Source organism: Triturus cristatus, chromosome 8 (assembly GCF_964204655.1).
Source record: "Triturus cristatus chromosome 8, aTriCri1.1, whole genome shotgun sequence".
Lineage (NCBI taxonomy): Eukaryota > Metazoa > Chordata > Amphibia > Caudata > Salamandridae > Triturus > Triturus cristatus.
In genome coordinates this window covers 164,114,469-164,126,849 of record NC_140591.1, presented here as the reverse complement: position 1 = coordinate 164,126,849, position 12,381 = coordinate 164,114,469, and the positions used below count along the sequence as shown (strand labels likewise).

Sequence of the window (12,381 nt, the reverse complement as noted above, 5' to 3'; positions counted from 1 at the left end):
ATTTGCATTTTATCTAATGCACCTGGATAGCTGATTTCCTACTCAAAATTGTACAATAATAATGGTGGGGGTGCTTAGAGAGAAGATATTGCACGATGCAGGCTGCTGAGAATTTTGAAATATCGAGGAATTTCCTGTTATTCTAATAATCGTAACTGTGATTTTCCAGGTCGAAGAACATACTTTGTTTTGTAAATTGTCCCCACGATGGATGTTTCCCCAGTGTGCCGCCTTAAGAACACCACATCTGAGCATCAACTCTTTATGGCAGACATTTATGTTTTAATGAGTTCTCACGCCTGAACTGTGCATGTTTGTGAGAAGTTTCATGCCTGAAATTCACGTGCACAAGTTGTAGTTTTTAGATGGTCATTTCAGGAAGGCTGGACGTGTGGGGTAAGTGTACAAACAAATTGACTTGCGTATGGCATAAGATAAGTACTTTGTTAAATGTGAGAAGTTGATGCAGTTCTTTTCACTTTATGATTTCAGTTTACCCTAAAAGGCAATGGCATTACTTTACCACACTGTGGGCCCGATTCACAGAACTAACTTAAGACAAAATCCTAAACTTACTACTTTTGGTATTCACAGAAGTTAGGATTTTGTCTTAAATTTGTCTTAAGACAAACTTAAGACAGACTTAAGACAGACTTAAGACAGACTTAAGACAAACTTAAGACAGACTTAAGACAGACTTAAGACAGACTTAAGTTAGGATTTTGTCTTAAGTTTGTCTTAAGTCTGTCTTAAGTCTGTCTTAAGTTTGTCTTAAGTTTGTCTTAAGTTTGTCTTAAGTCTGTCTTAAGTCTATCTTAAGTTTGTCTTAAGACAAACTTAAGACAAAATCCTAACTTCTGTGAATACCAAAAGTAGTAAGTTTAGGATTTTGTCTTAAGAAAGTTCTGTGAATCGGCCCCTCATAGTTTAAACAACTGACATTAGAGTGTTCCTTTAATACCAGCCCTTTAAAAAGAAGTAATATCACATTAACTGTGATCCTAAGAAATATAGGAAGTGGATAAATACGTGAAAAACTAATAAATACCACAGGAATCTCACATACAGATATACAAGGAGTTGAAGGAGGGACCATCTGGAGAACCTTATGCGGAACTAAACTTCAACAAAATCTTGAGAATTGCATTCTTTATTTGTTGGGTGGAGCATATTAATGTCATATCACAGCAGCAGATAGAAAACAATGTTTTCTATTTTTTTTTTTAAAAAGGTTCAATCAAAAATTTAAGAAAAATTACAATTTCCAAGATTACATTTAACCTTTGCCAGAGCTGTGTAAACGGGTACTATTAAATAAATAAAGAGAAATTATTACATTGGCTCCAAACGATGAGAAAAGAAATTACTTTATAGATGTGCAAATTTCTTATTGCACTAGTGTGGCTTTGCATAGGTGCTGATTACGAGCCTTCATGCAGTTCATAGGCCTCTGTATTTTTCCATCACCTACACCTAACCAAAGTGTCTCCCACACTTATACTCATACATACAATAAAACATGCCCCAAATAACATAGTAACTTTTCTTTCCACTGTCCCTCTGTCTCTCACCCTCTCATCTCCTGTTCTCAAAATAGATTGGAGGGGAATTGAATGCAATGTTTTACATATCAGCAAATACCTTAAATGGATATTCCTAAAAGCAACTCAACACCAGAAATTAAAGGTAGAGCAAATTGCACTTGCATAGCCAATAGGTCTCGCCTATGTGAGAGCTTTTGGCTTTGTCAATGTCTTTTAGCCATGCAGAGCAGCATGTCTGAAAGCTAGAAAAAAAAGAGCTGTGACACAGCCAGCACTAGAAGCATCATAGCGCTTTTTTACTGGTGGGACTGGAATTGGCAAGCAATTTGGGTGAGAGCAAGCAGCAACATGGGAGGGAGGAGGAGGACCGAGCAAGCAAGAAACAATTCAGGAGGGGCAGGAGGAATGGGGTGGCATCAACATGGGAGAAGACAGGTGGGACCATGCAAGCGAGCAACAACGTGGGAGGGAGCGGGAGGGATGTGGCAAGAAAGCAACAACATGGGTAGGGGTGGGGTGAAGGACTGAGCGAGCAAGCAACAGCACGGTACGGTGGGAGGGCAGTGCCAAGGATTGGCGAGCAAGAAAAATGCGGGAGGGGATGGGTGGGATAGGATAAGCATTGACAGAGCAAGCAACAACACGGGAGGGGGAGTAGATCAACAGGGCAACCAAGCAACAATGCAGGAGGGGAAGAGGAATGGCAGAGCTGGCTTTAGCGCTGGCGGTGCCCGGTGCAACAATCTTTTTTAGGGACCCCCAGTAAGACCTCCTCCTCGGATTCCCTTATTACCACCAAGCAAAAGTGCCCCTCATCGCTCCATTGCTCCTCTTTCAAATACATTTCATTTGTTTAAAAGCGCTGGTAAATGCTGGCTTTACTTATCTACTCAGCTGTCTGCATATAATACTGATCTGTTCTTTGCAGCAGGCATATTAACCCTCTGCACTACTTTAGGGCGAGTTGAAACTGCCACTAGACAAATCTCAGATCTCGCTCTCGAGCAGGAACTTTAATCACAAGAGTTACCATGACATTTTCAATGCTGCCTGAAAGCACAAGGAACTCTGCAGCAGGTGCTTTTAAATCATACATTATTGCTACACTTATCGCCCCCCCTGAGGTCAGTGTCCCAACTTCAGGTCAGCGCCCAGTGCAGCCACACCAGTCCACTGCCATAGAGCAGGCCCTGAGGAATGGGGTAAGCTAGCAACAACATGGGAGGGGATAGGTGGGACCATGCAAGCGAGCAACAATGTGGAAGGGAGTGGGAGAGATGTGGCAATCAAGCAACAACTTGGCTAGGGGGGAGGGACTTAGCAAGCAAGCAACAATACGGTACGGTCAGAGGGCAGCAGGAGGGTTGGGCAAGCAAGGAAAAATGCGGGAGGGGATGTGTGGGGTAGGGTAAGCATTGACAGAGCAAGCAACAACGTGGGTGGTGTCAGGAGGGATGCAGAAAGCAACAACATGGGATGGGGCAAGTAACAACATTGGAGAGAGCAAACAAAAACACAGGAGAGGGCAAGCAACAACACAAAGTTGGACGAGAAGAAGATGGCCGGCAAAGCCATGTACTCTTATGGAGAAAACAAAAAAAGTATCTCCGAAAATACAAGCAGTGAAGGGACACTACGCAAGGAAGAAGTACTTGGGCCATACTCTACAGTAGGGACAAACATAGGAAGAGGAGGTGAAGTTGGTATGCGCTGACGAAAAAGAACAGGGCCGGATTGGCCGTAGCGGGCACCGGGCAATCCCCCGGTGCGCCGCACGGGTGGGGGCCGGTTTTAGCTGCAAAATAGGCCCTGTAACAAAATCGGCTGAAAACCAGCCCTGGCAAAGAGCTCGGCAGCACCCCCAACACCCCGCGGGGGGAGGGGGGGTTGGGAGGGGGTAGGAGGACGGCCGAGCACTTTGCCAGGGCCGGTTTTGGTTCCGAGTCCGGCTCTTAAAAAGAAGTAAGGAAATTAGAGTGATGATTAAGTCAACCAGTGGTAAGCAGTGGACGGGCTTTAGGCCACATAGAAGTAAACAAGATGTCTTGCAAGCGACAGCGCACGTGTTGTCTCAGGCAAGACCTAAAAATGGGGAGTAAACACTATTAAAAGCAATGTGATTTTAAGTTTTGATGTGAAAGTCCAGTCGCATTGAACTTGGTAGCGATTGTGTAGTATTTTTTTTTATTTTCTATAAGAAATACGTGAGCGTCACAAGTGCAAAAGTTCGCAGCTTCTCACATTCCCAGATAGTACTAAGACCGCTCCACACCAGAGAATGTTTCAAGCAATTTACATATCAATCTTGTCTCAAATGCTCAACATTTATTCCTCATGAGGCACTATCGAAAAATTAAGAAATGAATTTAGCTAACAAAAAGCCTATTTCAGCCCAATCATTCTTTTAGATATGTTCTCGTTCGACCACTAGATGGGGCGCAAGGCATATATAAACGAATCTTGCCGTTTGCTATGTCGTTAGTTAATAAGGATTCTGTTAAATGGCAAACTATACTCTCCTGCCCTCTAGTGGCGTGCTCAAGTTTGTGCGCCGTCAATTTTGTCTGACTGAGCAGGACTTGCAAACTAGGTTCACTTCACATTTCGAACATTGTTCCAAATAACCTATAACTTCGGGCCTGCTTTGAGGATCTCTTGCCACCTTGCACGTCTCAAACGCACAACCTGATCTCTACCTAAATAAAGTGCCTGGTTGGAAAGCACCAATGAGTTACTGTCACGTTCTAAATTCAGGATTGAGACAAAACCGCTTCTACCTGTGATAGAGGTGTACACATGTCACAGGTCTGGAGTGGTCCAGCGGATGCCTTTAAGGGCGTCGCTATCACTGGTGCAGCTCGTCCTCTAGAAGTGGACAGTAGGAACTCTCACATCCAACTACCAACCAAGGGTACGGAGGACCATTTTCTTTGCTTGCACTAGGGCCCATGACACCTTTGCTGTGCCGCTCACATAGCTGCCACGTTTTCAGTTTGCTGATGTGTGCCATTTTCATCCTTTTAGTGTGCATGTGTGACATTTCAATCAGTAATGTGAGAGACTTTGAGTGACACTCTAACACTCTATCCCACATAGAGCAAAGCACGGGTATATTTACGGGGCCTATCACCACCTGAGCATCACTTTTTTGACGCTCCCGTGGCGTAGCACCATTTCCCCTATGTACAGGATGGCACTAAGCCACTTAACGTGACTTAATGCCGTCTTGTAAATATAGTACTCTTTGATTCAGTTTTCTGCAGCAAGGAGGCGTGCAACCGGTGTTGCTGTGCCCGTTCCACCGCAACACCCATTGCTTTTTGACGCTGCCCCAGATTTACAATTCGAGGCAGCGCCAAAAACTAACGCCATGGACTACCAGGCATTAGAATGGCGATAAGAGGAGAAATTATTACTTTCTCTTTGTTTTTTTCTCTTTCCATGTGTGCTGCATTCTGCAGAACACATGGAAAGAGCAGATCGCCATTATTGATTGTTTATATGCAGGAAGAGCCCCTTCCTGCACATAAACAATCACCCCTGCAGTGCAGGCACCCTTGCAACATGGCAGCAGAGTGACTGCACTGATGCTGGGATCAGGGGCGGCTCCTCCATATGGGCGGAGGAGCGTCGCCCCACTGCTTTCTCGCAGTGCGAGAAGCAGAAACATAAAATGGTATTATAAATACCATTTTATGTTTCTGCTTCTCGCTCTGCGAGAAAGCAGAAGGGTTTGGTTGGGGGCGGGCTGGTGGGCGGTCCTGCTAAAGGGCAGGGGAGGAGTGGCTTGCCTACTCTCAGGGCTCTGACTGTTTGGTCGGCCCTCTGGGGCCGGCCGACCAAACCAGTCATATGCACTCTGCATTTTCTTCATATAAGCTGCATGCAGTCTGCTTTGATAAAATGCCCCCCCTACCCCCCCATAGACGTCTGTGTGGTCGGCGTCCTAACCAATCACAACTCTACCATTGCAGCATTGTGATTGGTTTAGGGGAGGGGAGGGAGACTGCCTCTGCTGCTTACTGTGAGGAGCTGAGACGACGCAGGACCGGACCGGGCCGGTGAAGGTAAGTTAACTTTATTATTATTATTTTTTTTATTAAACCCCCCCCCCTCATTTATTTAAAGAATAACATTTATTTCTGTTTACAGCGGTTTTTTTCTAATTTTGAGTCCTTATTAATATTACAAGTTTGAAAAACACATAAAAGTAATATTACTAAAAATCTGAAGTAATGGTATGCACGGTGAAAGTCAATGTATGATTAAGGACCCCCTGCTACTTATACCTATTCCTAGGGCAGGGAAAATACGATTGTAAATAACAAATCCCTAGGCATTTAATCTTCTAATTTGCATTATATGGCATAATTGCAACATGATGATAAAAAAAGGTTAAGTGGTCACTGAAGAACAAAGTAAAAAAGACTTTTATTAGTACAAATTATCTAAAAATAAACAATGCATCCAGCCTGTAATTTTACATGGTAAAAGTTAAAAACAGAAGGAAAGAAACATGACCTATACTCTATTGTGTATATATATGTCTCTCAATGAACAATAGTAATTAAACAATCATTTCAAATATATTGCTTCGTAAATTAGATAAATATAGAAATAATGATACAGAATGAATTAAATAGAAAGTAAACAGTCATCACAGTGAAAATCATAGTTTACATGTTTAACAAATATCAATAAAAAGAGACGAGAGATATTGAAGTGACACAAAAGTTCTGGGAGGGAAATAATCAAGCGGCTTGGATCCTAGATGCATCCTCTTGTGTCGTCACGACAGGATCCATGTAGGATATCTCTCGCTTGTCTCTTTCTATTGGTATTTGTTAAACATGTAAACATTAGATATCCATGGTTTTCGCTGTTTACTTTCAATGTAATTCCTGACCACTTAGACTTTTTTTGCATCTTGTTGCAATTATGCCACATAATGCAAATTCGAAGATTAATTGTCTAGGGATTTGTTATTTACAATTATGCGTGGTAAAAGTGTGAATGCTAGTCGTTTGTGTGGTAAGTGTATTTAATAATGTAAGAAAATGTAAAAGCGCGCAAAAGGTATGAGTGGTAAAAACTACGAAGTAAAGATGTGTGTAGTAAAACCACATGTGGTAATGTCCAACATCCTCCACTGGAGAAAAGAAGATGGTTCAAAGAGGCCTGTGGAAGGCAGATGCTACCTTCAGTAGGAATGACATGCAGGTGTGAAGAACCAGTTTATCTGGGTAGAATACAGTGAAGCCTGGATGAACTGAGAGGGTCTGAAGTTCACCGAACGTACTGGTCAAAGTTATCGGCACGACGAAAAAGGTTATATCAGAAGTGGAACCGAGCAACTGTGCATCAGCTTGGATGGGACATGAGCAGTGTCAACACAAGATTCAAATCCCACTGTGGAACGATAAACAAAGTGGCCAGAATCAGGTAGAGTACACCTTTTTGAAAAGACACCACTAATGCTTATTTATACTAAGAAGAAGGGTCAGGAAGACACCCAAGGCACATACAGCAGGAGAACAACCTGTTACAAAAGCCACTGTAATGAACTGTTGGGCAAGAGATAGAGAGAAGTTAAAGATGTCTGAAGGTAGGACTAAAAGAGATTCAGTTCTTTTAACTGAACAGACATTTCAATGGCCGGTATACATGCGTTCCATGGCAGGTTTCCTGGAAGCCAAGGTGAAGACTGCAACTTCTGGCAGCAAGCAGGTCTATTGTGTGTACAGCTCCGTGCATGCAGCTGCAGGGCCAGCGGTTTGGGGTGGAGGAAATGACCATCCTGCTGTGAAAACAGACCCACCTTGAGTAGAAAAAGGGGCAGAGATCTGAGTCCACCAGATTGTATACCAAATCTTCTTAACACAGTGTGGTGCAATCAGGATGAGTTGAGCTTCATCCTCCTGCACTTTTTCAAGGAGATTTGACAGAATCAGAATCGATGGCAATGTAAAAAGCAGACCCTGTGACTATTTGAACCTGAAAGCATCCCTCAGAGAACCATTCCAAAGGCACAAATGAGGACTATTGCTTTGCTAAACTCTGATGAAGAGATCCATGCATGGCCACCATAATCTGGAGAAGATCATAACTGTGGCTTTGGGATGAAGGTTCAACGCGTGATCCTCCAAGGAGAGACAACCCAAAGCATCCCATCTGCAATGAGCATGGCACAAGGCGGGCAGCTACCAGGAAGATGTGCCGTTGCATGTCCCACAGCCATAGACAAGTCAACTTCCAACACAGGGTCCAAGACCCCACACTGCCCTATCTGTTGCTGGAGTGTATGGTCATGATGTTGTCCTAAAGTGCTTGAGTGGCATTCCGTGAGGAGGAAGGAAGGAAGGCCTGCATGGCAAGACTGACCGCCTGCAGCTCTAACACATTTATGTGAGGGTGTTGCTTAAACATAGACCGCAGGCCTCTGGCTATGATATTACCTTGGTGAGCGCCACAGCTCAGTGAGGAGGTATCCATAACTACAGTAGACTGCAACTGTGGAGAAGAAGACCCACCAACAGTTTGGAGGGGCACACCCACCAGTGCAGATTTGGAAGGATAGATCTGCAGGTCACTGTGAGAGCTGAGAGGCTCCCTTGGCAATAGAGCCATGGTTTCCTCAGACAGCTCACAAGAGCCCTCACCATCTGGTATGTGGTACCAGCAGGATGAGGCCATCAGGCCTAACAGGCACATGGCTTACAGAACCAAGATCGGTTTTGGAGCTAGAACTATAGGAATCATACCTCACAGGTCCACATTCTGTTAATGAATAAAAGCCTTCATACAATTTGGGGCTAGCATCACACATATATAGTTGAACCTCTGTGTGAGGCCAAGATGTGACTTTTGGGCGTTTATTGTGAAGCCCAAGTCATGTATCTGGGTCATGGCACATTGAAAATATGCCTATCCCAAACAGAGAGCTACATACTGATAGTGCCGAGGTCCTACAGTGAGCTTCATGAAAAGACTGTGAGCTGGAAGGATTGGCAGGTGCAAGTACACACTCTGGAGGTCTAGGGACACAAGTCAATCCCTCACATTGTGGGCCAACAAAGGTTTTCAGCTTGTTTTGATGCTTGAAAAAATTAAAGACACAGAGAACTGTTTGGGTTTCAAACTTCCTTACTTGTATAGAAATAAGAAATAAAGAGAGCAGACTCCACTGCCACTTTCTTTCAGGTGCACCACTTTTAAGGTCCCTGTGTTTAGCAGAACAAGAACTTCCACCAGCAAGATTGAGTCTTCTGCTGCAGAGCACATCCCGGATGAACGAGGGTGGTCGCCAGAAGAAGACGGGAAATGGAGGGCATAGTCCTTGGGAAAGAATTGTATCACCCATCAATTCTCTGTAACTGCCTCCCAATTGGTGGAGAAATAGGGGTCCCTCACTGAAAGCTGGTGGAATCAAAGAAGTTTTGAAGCAAGAGAGCCAGTGGAAGTTGGTGGGGACATGAGCTGCGTCTGTTGCTGGTGATGGAATTCCTTAGATCCACCCCATCTCAAATGGAGTGGCATATAACAGCCAGCTTAGAAGGATGACACTGACATGACTATTGTGCCCTGAAATCTGTAATACTGCCAATGAAACTGCTTTGCTTGGAGGCCAGTAAGTGTGCTGTGCCTTGGCTGTTTTTGAAGCCCTCCGGGTAGGAATCGTCCTTCTCTCCAAAGCTGCTCACCATCACAGGTCATTACCATGACAGCCTCTTGGACATCTCCCTAAAAGCCAGTAGAATGCATCCAAGCTTGGTGGCATAGGGTGACAGCCATGGCTATGGACTGAGCCACTCTGTTTGCGGAATCCAGAGAACACACTACAGGAATTATTTAAACTGTCCAGCGCATTATTGACCAGATCAGAAAAAGGCTTTCACTTATGCCTATGAACACTGATAATTTATTCCAGCTTCCACATATATGGCTAATAAAACATATGAAATTCACAATGCAAATAGCTAGGGTGTCAGAGGAAAAAAGTTTTTGGCTCAGAGTCCAGACTTGGGGGCATATATACAAGGAAATGTTGGAGCACTGAGGTGTGCCAAATTTGGCAGCGCCGCACTCTGACATTTCCGAAACGCAGGGATGCGCTGTATTTACTTCAATACGGCACACCCTTGTGTTTTCCCTAGGGCTGGCGCTAAAATTAGCTGCCTAGCGCAAACGTAGGCACCATTGCACCATAGTGAAAGGGAGCTTGTGTTGCAGGGAATGATTGTTTATGTGCAGAAAGGCATCCCTTTCTGCACACAAATGATCAATAATGTGTCATAGAAGTAGCATATTGGCATTATTTACTAATTGTTTATGTGTAGGAAGGGATACCTTCAGGCGCCGGGGGTCCGCAATGGATCCCCACATTTAATTGATCTGTGCCCCGGGGAGGTGGTGGTCAGTTGGGCCGTGTGGGGGGGGCAGGCGCCCCCAACACTTCATAAAAAAAAATCATAGCCCTGGGGAGGTGGCGGTGCTTTGGGCTGCGGGGGGGACATCCCCCCTCATTTAAATGAGTATTGGTCCAGGGAGGTTGGGTCCCAGAGACAGCGAGGACCTCCTCGGCCCCCCGCATCATAATTACGCATTGCCCCCGGGACCTGGCCCACCCGGCAGCTTAATAGAACTATCCTGCACTCCATGCAAAGTCAACTGAAAATTTTAAAAAAAGCTTTTATTGTCCCTTAGGGTCCCTATGGGACCCCCTGAGCAGGCCTAGGGGGTCAGGGTGCTTCTACCCTGCCCCCTTTTGTTGTTGTTTTACCTTTTTTTCTTGTGACTCAGTTCAACCGAGTCACAAGATAGCTGGTAACACTTCTTCGTTTGAAGTGTTGGCAGCCAATCAGATCTCAGGCACAAGATCGACAGGGTTCGCCGATCCTTCACGGTGAAATATGGATATCAGAAATATTTAAATTTCTAAAAAATTACTGAACGGATTTACACAAGGGCTACCTTTCTGCCAAATTTGGTGTAATTCCGTTCAGCAGTTTGGGCTGTAGCTGCGTCAACTGCTTCCTATGGAAATTAACATGGAGAAAAAGCATTTTGGGTCACCCCTCATTTTCTTGGCCCCCGCTTGACGAATCACCCCAAAACTTTCAAGACAGGAGCTGACCTGAGAGCCCCATTAGTTTTGAACATTTCGCGAAGATTCATCAAACGGCGCCAAAGATATTGGCAAAAGAAAAAACGCTTTTCCTATGGAAACTAGGTCCTAACTATATACTGCAAAATAACATAATAATAGTTAGGTGTGATATAAAGATTTGTTTTTGTTAAAAAAAAAAAACTTAACAATTCACGGAAAAAAACAAAGGTTAAAGTGATGTTAGTTAGGTGAATATGTCAGTGACATTATGTAGTGATTTCCCTTCTGGTTCCACTTTATTTCTCCCTTAGTTTAGCTTTTTACACGTTTTAGGTTGACTGCTTTGTATAGCCACATTGTTCGCTTTACATATTGCTTGTTATTCAGGGACTCTTCTTGGGATACAGTCTCCACATCTTGTACAAGGTTACTCAGAATACATAACAACATAGAGCCGCAGCCCCTAACGTTTAGACATAACATGGTTGCACAGCTGTATCGTTCAACACGAGCACGAGCTGTGTCTCGTCCCCTTGGGGGGCAGAGGGGAGCATTCCGACGGAGGGGACTGTTCTGGAATGAAAGAAGTGTCTGACATGCAGTCCAGTGTAAACTGAGTTTACACTCATGATGCGGACCACCTAACTACATACCCCAGGTATGGGGTCTAAGGACAATACCCGAGATCCCATAGAAATCACTGTGCAGATAAAGTGAGGGTAGATTAGCCAGACAGACAATTTGCCAATGTTGGGACGTTTGTCCTATATATCCTGTCAGCAATGCTAATTACATTGTTTATTTGCATCTGCCTAATGATCGCAGCCCATTTGCTACATAACAGACTTCAATATATTCAATAAATGAATTGTAAACTTTCTTTGTGTCTTTATTGTTTTTATCACAGGCATGCATGAGTGTGTGAACAACAATAGGGGTAGGATCTGTTTCCACGGTTCCCATGGGGCCTAGAGTGTCATGTTCGAGGCTGTCGACATCACTTGGTACTATGGGTAGGTTAGGAGTTCAGGTGAAGCACTGTGACCTAGCTAGTAATTGGGCCGAAAGGTAATGACATTGTAGAGAGACTCAGTCTCTACACTCGGATGTCCTGTCATCCTAATACGCAGTCCTGCTTTACCAGCATGATCCGTGCAACAAACATTAATGGTTTGAACTAAAAAAACAAACATAAATTCACCAGTTATCGTTACCAGAGCTAACTATAACTCATGCCCCCGCCATGCACTGCTTATGACCTCACAGATTACATCACCCATGACAGGTCTATGACATCACTCATGACAGCTCAAATGACTGCATTGATGACATCACTGATTACATTACTGACATCATCATGTGTTAGCTTGTTTTATAGTTTACACAGTGGCGGGTAACTACCATATTACTTTTCTACCTAATTTTGGACAGCCTGTGTCCAGCTAATGGGTTTATGTGTTTACAAAACGCATGTGCTCCTAATACATCATAGGTGTGTAGAGTTATTGTTATAAATCTCTGTATTGAAGAGTGACTCTGTGTGCAGGTGACAACATGTTCCACACAAGTGTTTCGGTACTGCAGAATACGTTTCCAACAGGGTAGAGTCTACGTACTGCATATTAAGTATTGTAAGCAATCTAGAGTTATAAGAAAGAGGAAGATATTCTCAACAACTTGTGATAACTATCGCAAAATTAGCTTAACCAACTCTCCACATCGCAGTCTATC

At 43.9% G+C, this 12,381-nt stretch overlaps 1 protein-coding gene across 2 annotated transcripts in view; it reads right to left on the bottom strand.

Annotated features, from left to right (window-relative positions):
* The window catches only part of DSCAM (DS cell adhesion molecule), a 1,046,690-nt gene that overhangs the window by 258,410 nt on the left and 775,899 nt on the right, over nt 1-12,381 (bottom strand). The gene's annotated exons all lie outside the window — the stretch shown is intronic.